We start from the raw sequence: 14,141 nt of genomic DNA, 5'->3' as shown, positions 1-14,141 counted from the left end.
TGAATCTGCATCAGAGAGTCGCTGTAATGAACCAAAACGCTTTGCAGGGCGAGAAACACAAAAAGACTAGATAACATGCTGAATGAGACAAATCAACACCGAAAAGGCTCAGGAAACGGGAAAAGTACTCTGATTTACTCATTTCAGTGAGTGTGTGACAAAAGCACAATTGTGTTACAGTGTCCATGTACCTGCATCATAGAGTCGTGGTTTAGCACCAAAAGCGCTTTGCTTAAGCGAGAAAAACATAAAAATGACATTATTTGAATCAAACTTGAAACTCTTATTTGCTTTTTATCTTCCCATAAATATGAGAGTTTCTCACGTTTTGGGGGTCAAATATCACAGCATTTGCAGGAAAAAGCTAAAGAGGGCAGAGAATGAAGAAATTTGCAATGACCAAAGGAAGCACTACAATAACATGCTGGATGCCAAAACAATACTGATCAGGACACGGAATTACATGTATTTGTGCTCTGTTTTGCTCATTTCAGTATTAGTGCCACAAAAGCATAATAGTTCCTAGTTATCTCCTGAATCTGCATCAGAGAGTCGCTGTAATGAACCAAAACGCTTTGCAGGGCGAGAAACACAAAAAGACAAGATAACATGCTGAATGAGACAAATCAACACCGAAAAGACTCAGGAAACGGAAAAAGTACTCTGATTTACTCATTTCAGTGAGTGTGTGACAAAAGCACAATTGTGTTACAGTTTCCATGTACCTGCATCATAGAGTCGTGGTTAAGCACCAAAAGCGCTTTGCTTAAGCGAGGAAAACATAAAAATGACATATTATATGAATCAAACTTTAAACTCTTATTTACAATTGTCTTCCCTTGAATTTGAAAGTTTCTCACGTTTTGGGGGTCAAATATAACAGCATTTGCAGGAAAAAGCTAAAGAGGGCAGAGAATGCAGAAATTTGCAGTGACCATAGGAAAAATCTACAATAACATGCTGGATGCCAAAACAGCACAGAAAAGGCTCAGGACACGGAATTACATGTATTTGTACTCTTTTTTGCTCATTTCAGTGTTAGTGTCACAAAAGCATAATTGTTCCTAGTTATCTCTTGAATCTGCATCAGAGAGTCGCTGTAATGAACCAAAACGCCATGTGGGGCGAGAAACACAAAAAGACTAGACAACATGCTGAATGAGACAAATCAACACCGAAAAGGCTCAGGAAATGGGAAAAAAGTACTCTGATTTTTTCATTTCAGTAAGTGTGTGACAAAAGCACAATTGTGTTACAGTGCCCATGTACCTGCATCATAGAGTTGTGGTTAAGCACCAAAAGCGCTTTGCTTAAGCGAGGAAAACATAAAAATGACATATTAGATGAATCAAACTTGAAACTCATATTCGCGTTTTATCTTCCCATAAATATGAAAGTTTCTCACGTTTTGGGGGTCAAATATCACAGCATTTGCAGGTAAAAGCAAAAAAGGGCAGAGAATGCAGAAATTTGCAATGACCATAGGAAAAATCTACAATAACATGCTGGATGCCAAAACAGCACAGAAAAGGCTCAGGACACGGAATTACATGTTTTTGTGCTCTGTTTTGCTCATTTCAGTATTAGTGCCACAAAAGCATAATAGTTCCCGCTATCTCCTGAATCTGCATCAGAGAGTCGCTGTAATGAACCAAAACGCTTTGCAGGGCGAGAAACACCAAAAAGACTAGACAAAATGCTGAATGCTGATTTGTCTCAAATCAACACCGAAAAGGCTCAGGAAACGGGAAAAGTACTCTGATTTACTCATTTCAGTGAGTGTGTGACAAAAGCACAATTGTGTTACAGTTTCCATGTACCTGCATCATAGAGTCGTGGTTTAGCACCAAAAGCGCTTTGCTTAAGCGAGAAAAACATAAAAATGACATTATTTGAATCAAACTTGAAACTCATATTCGCGTTTTATCTTCCCATAAATATGAAAGTTTTTCACGTTTTGGGGGTCAAATATCACAGCATTTGCAGGAAAAAGCTAAAGAGGGCAGAGAATGCAGAAATTTGCAATGACCATAGGAAAAATCTACAATAACATGCTGGATGCCAAAACAGCACAGAAAAGGCTCAGGACACGGAATTACATGTTTTTGTGCTCTGTTTTGCTCATTTCAGTATTAGTGCCACAAAAGCATAATAATTCCTCGTTCTCTCTTGAATCTGCATCAAAGAGTCGCTGTAATGAACCAAAACGCTTTGCAGGGCGAGAAACACAAAAAGACTAGACAACATGCTGAATGAGACAAATCAACACCGAAAAGGCTCAGGAAACGGGAAAAGTACCCTGATTTACTCATTTCAGTGAGTGTGTGACAAAAGCACAATTGTGTTACAGTGTCCATGTACCTGCATCATAGAGTTGTGGTTTAGCACCAAAAGCGCTTTGCTTAAGCGAGGAAAACATAAAAATGACATATTAGATAAATCAAACTTGAAACTCTTATTTGCTTTTTATCTTCCCATAAATATGAGAGTTTCTCACGTTTTGGGGGTCAAATATCACAGCATTTGCAGGAAAAAGCTAAAGAGGGCAGAGAATGCAGAAATTTGCAATGACCATAGGAAGCACTACAATAACATGCTGGATGCCAAAACAATACTGATCAGGACACGGAATTACCTGTATTTGTGCTCTGTTTTGCTCATTTCAGTATTAGTGCCACAAAAGCATAATAATTCCTCGTTCTCTCTTGAATCTGCATCAAAGAGTCGCTGTAATGAACCAAAACGCTTTGCAGGGCGAGAAACACAAAAAGACTAGACAACATGCTGAATGAGACAAATCAACACCGAAAAGGCTCAGGAAACGGGAAAAGTACCCTGATTTACTCATTTCAGTGAGTGTGTGACAAAAGCACAATTGTGTTGCAGTGTCCATGTACCTGCATCATAGAGTCGTGGTTTAGCACCAAAAGCGCTTTGCTTAAGCGAGAAAAACATAAAAATGACATTATTTGAATCAAACTTGAAACTCATATTCGCGTTTTATCTTCCCATAAATATGAAAGTTTTTCACGTTTTGGGGGTCAAATATCACAGCATTTGCAGGAAAAAGCTAAAGAGGGCAGAGAATGCAGAAATTTGCAATGACCAAAGGAAGCACTACAATAACATGCTGGATGCCAAAACAGCACAGAAAAGGCTCAGGACACGGAATTACATGTTTTTGTGCTCTGTTTTGCTCATTTCAGTATAAGTGCCACAAAAGCATAATAGTTCCTCGTTATCTCCTGAATCTGCATCAGAGAGTCGCTGTAATGAACCAAAACGCTTTGCAGGGCGAGAAACACAAAAAGACTAGACAACATGCTGAATGTTGATTTGTCTCAAATCAACACCGAAAAGGCTCAGGAAATGGGAAAAGTACTCTGATTTACTCATTTCAGTGAGTGTGTGACAAAAGCACAATTGTGTTACAGTTTCCATGTACCTGCATCATAGAGTCGTGGTTTAGCACCAAAAGCGCTTTGCTTAAGCGAGGAAAACATAAAAATGACATTATTTGAATCAAACTTGAAACTCTTATTTGCTTTTTATCTTCCCATAAATATGAGAGTTTCTCACGTTTTGGGGGTCAAATATCACAGCATTTGCAGGAAAAAGCTAAAGAGGGCAGAGAATGAAGAAATTTGCAATGACCATAGGAAGCACTACAATAACATGCTGGATGCCAAAACAATACTGATCAGGACACGGAATTACCTGTATTTGTGCTCTGTTTTGCTCATTTCAGTATTAGTGCCACAAAAGCATAATAATTCCTCGTTCTCTCTTGAATCTGCATCAAAGAGTCGCTGTAATGAACCAAAACGCTTTGCAGGGCGAGAAACACCAAAAAGACTAGACAAAATGCTGAATGCTGATTTGTCTCAAATCAACACCGAAAAGGCTCAGGAAACGGGAAAAGTACTCTGATTTACTCATTTCAGTGAGTGTGTGACAAAAGCACAATTGTGTTACAGTGTCCATGTACCTGCATCATAGAGTCGTGGTTTAGCACCAAAAGCGCTTTGCTTAAGCGAGAAAAACATAAAAATGACATTATTTGAATCAAACTTGAAACTCATATTCGCGTTTTATCTTCCCATAAATATGAAAGTTTTTCACGTTTTGGGGGTCAAATATCACAGCATTTGCAGGAAAAAGCAAAAGAGGGCAGAGAATGCAGAAATTTGCAATGACCATTGTTAAAATCTACAATAACATGCTGGATGCCAAAACAGCACAGAAAAGGCTCAGGACACGGAATTACATGTTTTTGTGCTCTGTTTTGCTCATTTCAGTATTAGTGCCACAAAAGCATAATAATTCCTCGTTCTCTCTTGAATCTGCATCAAAGAGTCGCTGTAATGAACCAAAACGCTTTGCAGGGCGAGAAACACAAAAAGACTAGACAACATGCTGAATGAGACAAACCAACACCGAAAAGGCTCAGGAAACGGGAAAAGTACTCTGATTTACTCATTTCAGTGAGTGTGTGACAAAAGCACAATTGTGTTACAGTGTCCATGTACCTGCATCATAGAGTCGTGGTTTAGCACCAAAAGCGCTTTCCTTAAGCGAGAACAACATAAAAATGACATTATTTGAATCAAACTTGAAACTCTTATTTGCTTTTTATCTTCCCATAAATATGAAAGTTTCTCACGTTTTGGGGGTCAAATATCACAGCATTTGCAGGAAAAAGCTAAAGAGGGCAGAGAATGCAGAAATTTGCAATGACCAAAGGAAGCACTACAATAACATGCTGGATGCCAAAACAATACTGATCAGGACACGGAATTACATGTATTTGTGCTCTGTTTTGCTCATTTCAGTATTAGTGCCACAAAAGCATAATAGTTCCTAGTTATCTCTTGAATCTGCATCAAAGAGTCGCTGTAATGAACCAAAACGCTTTGCAGGGCGAGAAACACAAAAAGACTAGACAACATGCTGAATGAGACAAATCAACACCGAAAAGGCTCAGGAAACGGGAAAAGTACTCTGATTTACTCATTTCAGTGAGTGTGTGACAAAAGCACAATTGTGTTACAGTGTCCATGTACCTGCATCATAGAGTCGTGGTTTAGCACCAAAAGCGCTTTCCTTAAGCGAGAACAACATAAAAATTACATTATTTGAATCAAACTTGAAACTCTTATTTGCTTTTTATCTTCCCATAAATATGAAAGTTTCTCACGTTTTGGGGGTCAAATATCACAGCTGTTGCAGGAAAAAGCTAAAGAGGGCAGAGAATGCAGAAATTTGCAATGACCAAAGGAAGCACTACAATAACATGCTGGATGCCAAAACAATACTGATCAGGACACGGAATTACATGTATTTGTGCTCTGTTTTGCTCATTTCAGTATTAGTGCCACAAAAGCATAATAGTTCCTAGTTATCTCCTGAATCTGCATCAGAGAGTCGCTGTAATGAACCAAAACGCTTTGCAGGGCGAGAAACACAAAAAGACTAGACAACATGCTGAATGAGACAAATCAACACCGAAAAGGCTCAGGAAACGGGAAAAGTACCCTGATTTACTCATTTCAGTGAGTGTGTGACAAAAGCACAATTGTGTTACAGTGTCCATGTACCTGCATCATAGAGTTGTGGTTTAGCACCAAAAGCGCTTTGCTTAAGCGAGGAAAACATAAAAATGACATATTAGATGAATCAAACTTGAAACTCTTATTTGCTTTTATCTTCCCATAAATATGAGAGTTTCTCACGTTTTGGGGGTCAAATATCACAGCATTTGCAGGAAAAAGCTAAAGAGGGCAGAGAATGAAGAAATTTGCAATGACCATAGGAAGCACTACAATAACATGCTGGATGCCAAAACAATACTGATCAGGACACGGAATTACCTGTATTTGTGCTCTGTTTTGCTCATTTCAGTATTAGTGCCACAAAAGCATAATAATTCCTCGTTCTCTCTTGAATCTGCATCAAAGAGTCGCTGTAATGAACCAAAACGCTTTGCAGGGCGAGAAACACCAAAAAGACTAGACAACATGCTGAATGCTGATTTGTCTCAAATCAACACCGAAAAGGCTCAGGAAACGGGAAAAGTACTCTGATTTACTCATTTCAGTGAGTGTGTGACAAAAGCACAATTGTGTTACAGTTTCCATGTACCTGCATCATAGAGTCGTGGTTTAGCACCAAAAGCGCTTTGCTTAAGCGAGAAAAACATAAAAATGACATTATTTGAATCAAACTTGAAACTCATATTCGCGTTTTATCTTCCCATAAATATGAAAGTTTTTCACGTTTTGGGGGTCAAATATCACAGCATTTGCAGGAAAAAGCTAAAGAGGGCAGAGAATGCAGAAATTTGCAATGACCAAAGGAAGCACTACAATAACATGCTGGATGCCAAAACAGCACAGAAAAGGCTCCGGACACGGAATTACATGTTTTTGTACTCTGTTTTGCTCATTTCATTATAAGTGCCACAAAAGCATAATAATTCCTCGTTCTCTCTTGACTCTGCATCAAAGAGTCGCTGTAATGAACCAAAACTCTTTGCAGGGCGAGGAAAACATAAAAATGACATATTAGATGAATCAAACTTGAAACTCTTATTTGCTTTTATCTTCCCATAAATATGAGAGTTTCTCACGTTTTGGGGGTCAAATATCACAGCATTTGCAGGAAAAAGCTAAAGAGGGCAGAGAATGAAGAAATTTGCAATGACCATAGGAAGCACTACAATAACATGCTGGATGCCAAAACAATACTGATCAGGACACGGAATTACCTGTATTTGTGCTCTGTTTTGCTCATTTCAGTATTAGTGCCACAAAAGCATAATAATTCCTCGTTCTCTCTTGAATCTGCATCAAAGAGTCGCTGTAATGAACCAAAACGCTTTGCAGGGCGAGAAACACCAAAAAGACTAGACAACATGCTGAATGCTGATTTGTCTCAAATCAACACCGAAAAGGCTCAGGAAACGGGAAAAGTACTCTGATTTACTCATTTCAGTGAGTGTGTGACAAAAGCACAATTGTGTTACAGTTTCCATGTACCTGCATCATAGAGTCGTGGTTTAGCACCAAAAGCGCTTTGCTTAAGCGAGAAAAACATAAAAATGACATTATTTGAATCAAACTTGAAACTCATATTCGCGTTTTATCTTCCCATAAATATGAAAGTTTTTCACGTTTTGGGGGTCAAATATCACAGCATTTGCAGGAAAAAGCTAAAGAGGGCAGAGAATGCAGAAATTTGCAATGACCAAAGGAAGCACTACAATAACATGCTGGATGCCAAAACAGCACAGAAAAGGCTCAGGACACGGAATTACATGTTTTTGTACTCTGTTTTGCTCATTTCATTATAAGTGCCACAAAAGCATAATAATTCCTCGTTCTCTCTTGACTCTGCATCAAAGAGTCGCTGTAATGAACCAAAACTCTTTGCAGGGCGAGGAAAACATAAAAATGACATATTAGATGAATCAAACTTGAAACTCTTATTTTCTTTTTATCTTCCCATAAATATGAGAGTTTCTCACGTTTTGGGGGTCAAATATCACAGCATTTGCAGGAAAAAGCTAAAGAGGGCAGAGAATGCAGAAATTTGCAATGACCATAGGAAAAATCTACAATAACATGCTGGATGCCAAAACAGCACAGAAAAGGCTCAGGACACGGAATTACATGTATTTGTGCTCTGTTTTGCTCATTTCAGTATTAGTGCCACAAAAGCATAATAGTTCCTCGTTATCTCCTGAATCTGCATCAGAGAGTCGCTGTAATGAACCAAAACGCTTTGCAGGGCGAGAAACACAAAAAGACTAGACAACATGCTGAATGTTGATTTGTCTCAAATCAACACCGAAAAGGCTCAGGAAATGGGAAAAGTACTCTGATTTACTCATTTCAGTGAGTGTGTGACAAAAGCACAATTGTGTTACAGTTTCCATGTACCTGCATCATAGAGTCGTGGTTTAGCACCAAAAGCGCTTTGCTTAAGCGAGGAAAACATAAAAATGACATTATTTGAATCAAACTTGAAACTCTTATTTGCTTTTTATCTTCCCATAAATATGAGAGTTTCTCACGTTTTGGGGGTCAAATATCACAGCATTTGCAGGAAAAAGCTAAAGAGGGCAGAATATGAAGAAATTTGCAATGACCATAGGAAAAATCTACAATAACATGCTGGATGCCAAAACAGCACAGAAAAGGCTCAGGACACGGAATTACATGTTTTTGTGCTCTGTTTTGCTCATTTCAGTATTAGTGCCACAAAAGCATAATAGTTCCTCGTTATCTCCTGAATCTGCATCAGAGAGTCGCTGTAATGAACCAAAACGCTTTGCAGGGCGAGAAACACAAAAAGACTAGACAACATGCTGAATGTTGATTTGTCTCAAATCAACACCGAAAAGGCTCAGGAAATGGGAAAAGTACTCTGATTTACTCATTTCAGTGAGTGTGTGACAAAAGCACAATTGTGTTACAGTTTCCATGTACCTGCATCATAGAGTCGTGGTTTAGCACCAAAAGCGCTTTGCTTAAGCGAGGAAAACATAAAAATGACATTATTTGAATCAAACTTGAAACTCTTATTTGCTTTTTATCTTCCCATAAATATGAGAGTTTCTCACGTTTTGGGGGTCAAATATCACAGCATTTGCAGGAAAAAGCTAAAGAGGGCAGAGAATGAAGAAATTTGCAATGACCATAGGAAGCACTACAATAACATGCTGGATGCCAAAACAATACTGATCAGGACACGGAATTACCTGTATTTGTGCTCTGTTTTGCTCATTTCAGTATAAGCGCCACAAAAGCATAATAATTCCTCGTTCTCTCTTGAATCTGCATCAAAGAGTCGCTGTAATGAACCAAAACGCTTTGCAGGGCGAGAAACACAAAAAGACTAGACAACATGCTGAATGAGACAAATCAACACCGAAAAGGCTCAGGAAATGGGAAAAAAGTACTCTGATTTTTTCATTTCAGTAAGTGTGTGACAAAAGCACAATTGTGTTACAGTTCCCATGTACCTGCATCATAGAGTTGTGGTTAAGCACCAAAAGCGCTTTGCTTAAGAAAGAAAACCATAAAAATGACATATTATATGAATCAAACTTTAAACTCTTATTTACAATTGTCTTCCCTTGAATTTGAAAGTTTCTCACGTTTTGGGGGTCAAATATAACAGCATTTGCAGGAAAAAGCTAAAGAGGGCAGAGAATGCAGAAATTTGCAGTGACCATAGGAAAAATCTACAATAACATGCTGGATGCCAAAACAGCACAGAAAAGGCTCAGGACACGGAATTACATGTATTTGTACTCTTTTTTGCTCATTTCAGTGTTAGTGTCACAAAAGCATAATTGTTCCTAGTTATCTCTTGAATCTGCATCAGAGAGTCGCTGTAATGAACCAAAACGCCATGTGGGGCGAGAAACACAAAAAGACTAGACAACATGCTGAATGAGACAAATCAACACCGAAAAGGCTCAGGAAATGGGAAAAAAGTACTCTGATTTTTTCATTTCAGTAAGTGTGTGACAAAAGCACAATTGTGTTACAGTGCCCATGTACCTGCATCATAGAGTTGTGGTTAAGCACCAAAAGCGCTTTGCTTAAGCGAGGAAAACATAAAAATGACATATTAGATAAATCAAACTTGAAACTCTTATTTGCTTTTTATCTTCCCATAAATATGAGAGTTTCTCACGTTTTGGGGGTCAAATATCACAGCATTTGCAGGAAAAAGCTAAAGAGGGCAGAGAATGCAGAAATTTGCAATGACCATAGGAAGCACTACAATAACATGCTGGATGCCAAAACAATACTGATCAGGACACGGAATTACCTGTATTTGTGCTCTGTTTTGCTCATTTCAGTATTAGTGCCACAAAAGCATAATAATTCCTCGTTCTCTCTTGAATCTGCATCAAAGAGTCGCTGTAATGAACCAAAACGCTTTGCAGGGCGAGAAACACAAAAAGACTAGACAACATGCTGAATGAGACAAATCAACACCGAAAAGGCTCAGGAAACGGGAAAAGTACCCTGATTTACTCATTTCAGTGAGTGTGTGACAAAAGCACAATTGTGTTGCAGTGTCCATGTACCTGCATCATAGAGTCGTGGTTTAGCACCAAAAGCGCTTTGCTTAAGCGAGAAAAACATAAAAATGACATTATTTGAATCAAACTTGAAACTCTTATTTGCTTTTTATCTTCCCATAAATATGAGAGTTTCTCACGTTTTGGGGGTCAAATATCACAGCATTTGCAGGAAAAAGCTAAAAAGGGCAGAGAATGCAGAAATTTGCAATGACCATAGGAAAAATCTACAATAACATGCTGGATGCCAAAACAGCACAGAAAAGGCTCAGGACACGGAATTACATGTTTTTGTGCTCTGTTTTGCTCATTTCAGTATAAGTGCCACAAAAGCATAATAGTTCCTCGTTATCTCCTGAATCTGCATCAGAGAGTCGCTGTAATGAACCAAAACGCTTTGCAGGGCGAGAAACACAAAAAGACTAGACAACATGCTGAATGTTGATTTGTCTCAAATCAACACCGAAAAGGCTCAGGAAATGGGAAAAGTACTCTGATTTACTCATTTCAGTGAGTGTGTGACAAAAGCACAATTGTGTTACAGTTTCCATGTACCTGCATCATAGAGTCGTGGTTTAGCACCAAAAGCGCTTTGCTTAAGCGAGGAAAACATAAAAATGACATTATTTGAATCAAACTTGAAACTCTTATTTGCTTTTTATCTTCCCATAAATATGAGAGTTTCTCACGTTTTGGGGGTCAAATATCACAGCATTTGCAGGAAAAAGCTAAAGAGGGCAGAGAATGAAGAAATTTGCAATGACCATAGGAAGCACTACAATAACATGCTGGATGCCAAAACAATACTGATCAGGACACGGAATTACCTGTATTTGTGCTCTGTTTTGCTCATTTCAGTATTAGTGCCACAAAAGCATAATAATTCCTCGTTCTCTCTTGAATCTGCATCAAAGAGTCGCTGTAATGAACCAAAACGCTTTGCAGGGCGAGAAACACCAAAAAGACTAGACAACATGCTGAATGAGACAAATCAACACCGAAAAGGCTCAGGAAACGGGAAAAGTACTCTGATTTACTCATTTCAGTGAGTGTGTGACAAAAGCACAATTGTGTTACAGTGTCCATGTACCTGCATCATAGAGTCGTGGTTTAGCACCAAAAGCGCTTTCCTTAAGCGAGAACAACATAAAAATGACATTATTTGAATCAAACTTGAAACTCTTATTTGCTTTTTATCTTCCCATAAATATGAAAGTTTCTCACGTTTTGGGGGTCAAATATCACAGCATTTGCAGGAAAAAGCTAAAGAGGGCAGAGAATGCAGAAATTTGCAATGACCAAAGGAAGCACTACAATAACATGCTGGATGCCAAAACAATACTGATCAGGACACGGAATTACATGTATTTGTGCTCTGTTTTGCTCATTTCAGTATTAGTGCCACAAAAGCATAATAGTTCCTAGTTATCTCTTGAATCTGCATCAAAGAGTCGCTGTAATGAACCAAAACGCTTTGCAGGGCGAGAAACACAAAAAGACTAGACAACATGCTGAATGAGACAAATCAACACCGAAAAGGCTCAGGAAACGGGAAAAGTACTCTGATTTACTCATTTCAGTGAGTGTGTGACAAAAGCACAATTGTGTTACAGTGTCCATGTACCTGCATCATAGAGTCGTGGTTTAGCACCAAAAGCGCTTTCCTTAAGCGAGAACAACATAAAAATTACATTATTTGAATCAAACTTGAAACTCTTATTTGCTTTTTATCTTCCCATAAATATGAAAGTTTCTCACGTTTTGGGGGTCAAATATCACAGCTGTTGCAGGAAAAAGCTAAAGAGGGCAGAGAATGCAGAAATTTGCAATGACCAAAGGAAGCACTACAATAACATGCTGGATGCCAAAACAATACTGATCAGGACACGGAATTACATGTATTTGTGCTCTGTTTTGCTCATTTCAGTATTAGTGCCACAAAAGCATAATAGTTCCTAGTTATCTCCTGAATCTGCATCAGAGAGTCGCTGTAATGAACCAAAACGCTTTGCAGGGCGAGAAACACAAAAAGACTAGACAACATGCTGAATGAGACAAATCAACACCGAAAAGGCTCAGGAAACGGGAAAAGTACCCTGATTTACTCATTTCAGTGAGTGTGTGACAAAAGCACAATTGTGTTACAGTTCCCATGTACCTGCATCATAGAGTTGTGGTTTAGCACCAAAAGCGCTTTGCTTAAGCGAGGAAAACATAAAAATGACATATTAGATGAATCAAACTTGAAACTCTTATTTGCTTTTATCTTCCCATAAATATGAGAGTTTCTCACGTTTTGGGGGTCAAATATCACAGCATTTGCAGGAAAAAGCTAAAGAGGGCAGAGAATGAAGAAATTTGCAATGACCATAGGAAGCACTACAATAACATGCTGGATGCCAAAACAATACTGATCAGGACACGGAATTACCTGTATTTGTGCTCTGTTTTGCTCATTTCAGTATTAGTGCCACAAAAGCATAATAATTCCTCGTTCTCTCTTGAATCTGCATCAAAGAGTCGCTGTAATGAACCAAAACGCTTTGCAGGGCGAGAAACACCAAAAAGACTAGACAACATGCTGAATGAGACAAATCAACACCGAAAAGGCTCAGGAAACGGGAAAAGTACTCTGATTTACTCATTTCAGTGAGTGTGTGACAAAAGCACAATTGTGTTACAGTGTCCATGTACCTGCATCATAGAGTCGTGGTTTAGCACCAAAAGCGCTTTCCTTAAGCGAGAACAACATAAAAATTACATTATTTGAATCAAACTTGAAACTCTTATTTGCTTTTTATCTTCCCATAAATATGAAAGTTTCTCACGTTTTGGGGGTCAAATATCACAGCTGTTGCAGGAAAAAGCTAAAGAGGGCAGAGAATGCAGAAATTTGCAATGACCAAAGGAAGCACTACAATAACATGCTGGATGCCAAAACAATACTGATCAGGACACGGAATTACATGTATTTGTGCTCTGTTTTGCTCATTTCAGTATTAGTGCCACAAAAGCATAATAGTTCCTAGTTATCTCTTGAATCTGCATCAAAGAGTCGCTGTAATGAACCAAAACGCTTTGCAGGGCGAGAAACACAAAAAGACTAGACAACATGCTGAATGAGACAAATCAACACCGAAAAGGCTCAGGAAACGGGAAAAGTACTCTGATTTACTCATTTCAGTGAGTGTGTGACAAAAGCACAATTGTGTTACAGTGTCCATGTACCTGCATCATAGAGTCGTGGTTTAGCACCAAAAGCGCTTTCCTTAAGCGAGAACAACATAAAAATGACATTATTTGAATCAAACTTGAAACTCTTATTTGCTTTTTATCTTCCCATAAATATGAAAGTTTCTCACGTTTTGGGGGTCAAATATCACAGCTGTTGCAGGAAAAAGCTAAAGAGGGCAGAGAATGAAGAAATTTGCAATGACCAAAGGAAGCACTACAATAACATGCTGGATGCCAAAACAATACTGATCAGGACACGGAATTACATGTATTTGTGCTCTGTTTTGCTCATTTCAGTATTAGTGCCACAAAAGCATAATAGTTCCTAGTTATCCCCTGAATCTGCATCAGAGAGTCGCTGTAATGAACCAAAACGCTTTGCAGGGCGAGAAACACAAAAAGACTAGACAACATGCTGAATGAGACAAATCAACACCGAAAAGGCTCAGGAAACGGGAAAAGTACCCTGATTTACTCATTTCAGTGAGTGTGTGACAAAAGCACAATTGTGTTACAGTGTCCATGTACCTGCATCATAGAGTTGTGGTTTAGCACCAAAAGCGCTTTGCTTAAGCGAGGAAAACATAAAAATGACATATTAGATGAATCAAACTTGAAACTCTTATTTGCTTTTATCTTCCCATAAATATGAGAGTTTCTCACGTTTTGGGGGTCAAATATCACAGCATTTGCAGGAAAAAGCTAAAGAGGGCAGAGAATGCAGAAATTTGCAATGACCATAGGAAGCACTACAATAACATGCTGGATGCCAAAACAATACTGATCAGGACACGGAATTACCTGTATT

The sequence above is a fragment of the Halichoeres trimaculatus genome, unplaced genomic scaffold (assembly GCF_033239565.1).
Source record: "Halichoeres trimaculatus isolate MK-OKI-2021-1 unplaced genomic scaffold, fHalTri1.1 fHalTri1_scaffold_29, whole genome shotgun sequence".
NCBI classification, from domain to species: domain Eukaryota; kingdom Metazoa; phylum Chordata; class Actinopteri; order Labriformes; family Labridae; genus Halichoeres; species Halichoeres trimaculatus.
Note: the sequence above shows the minus strand (reverse complement) of the source record.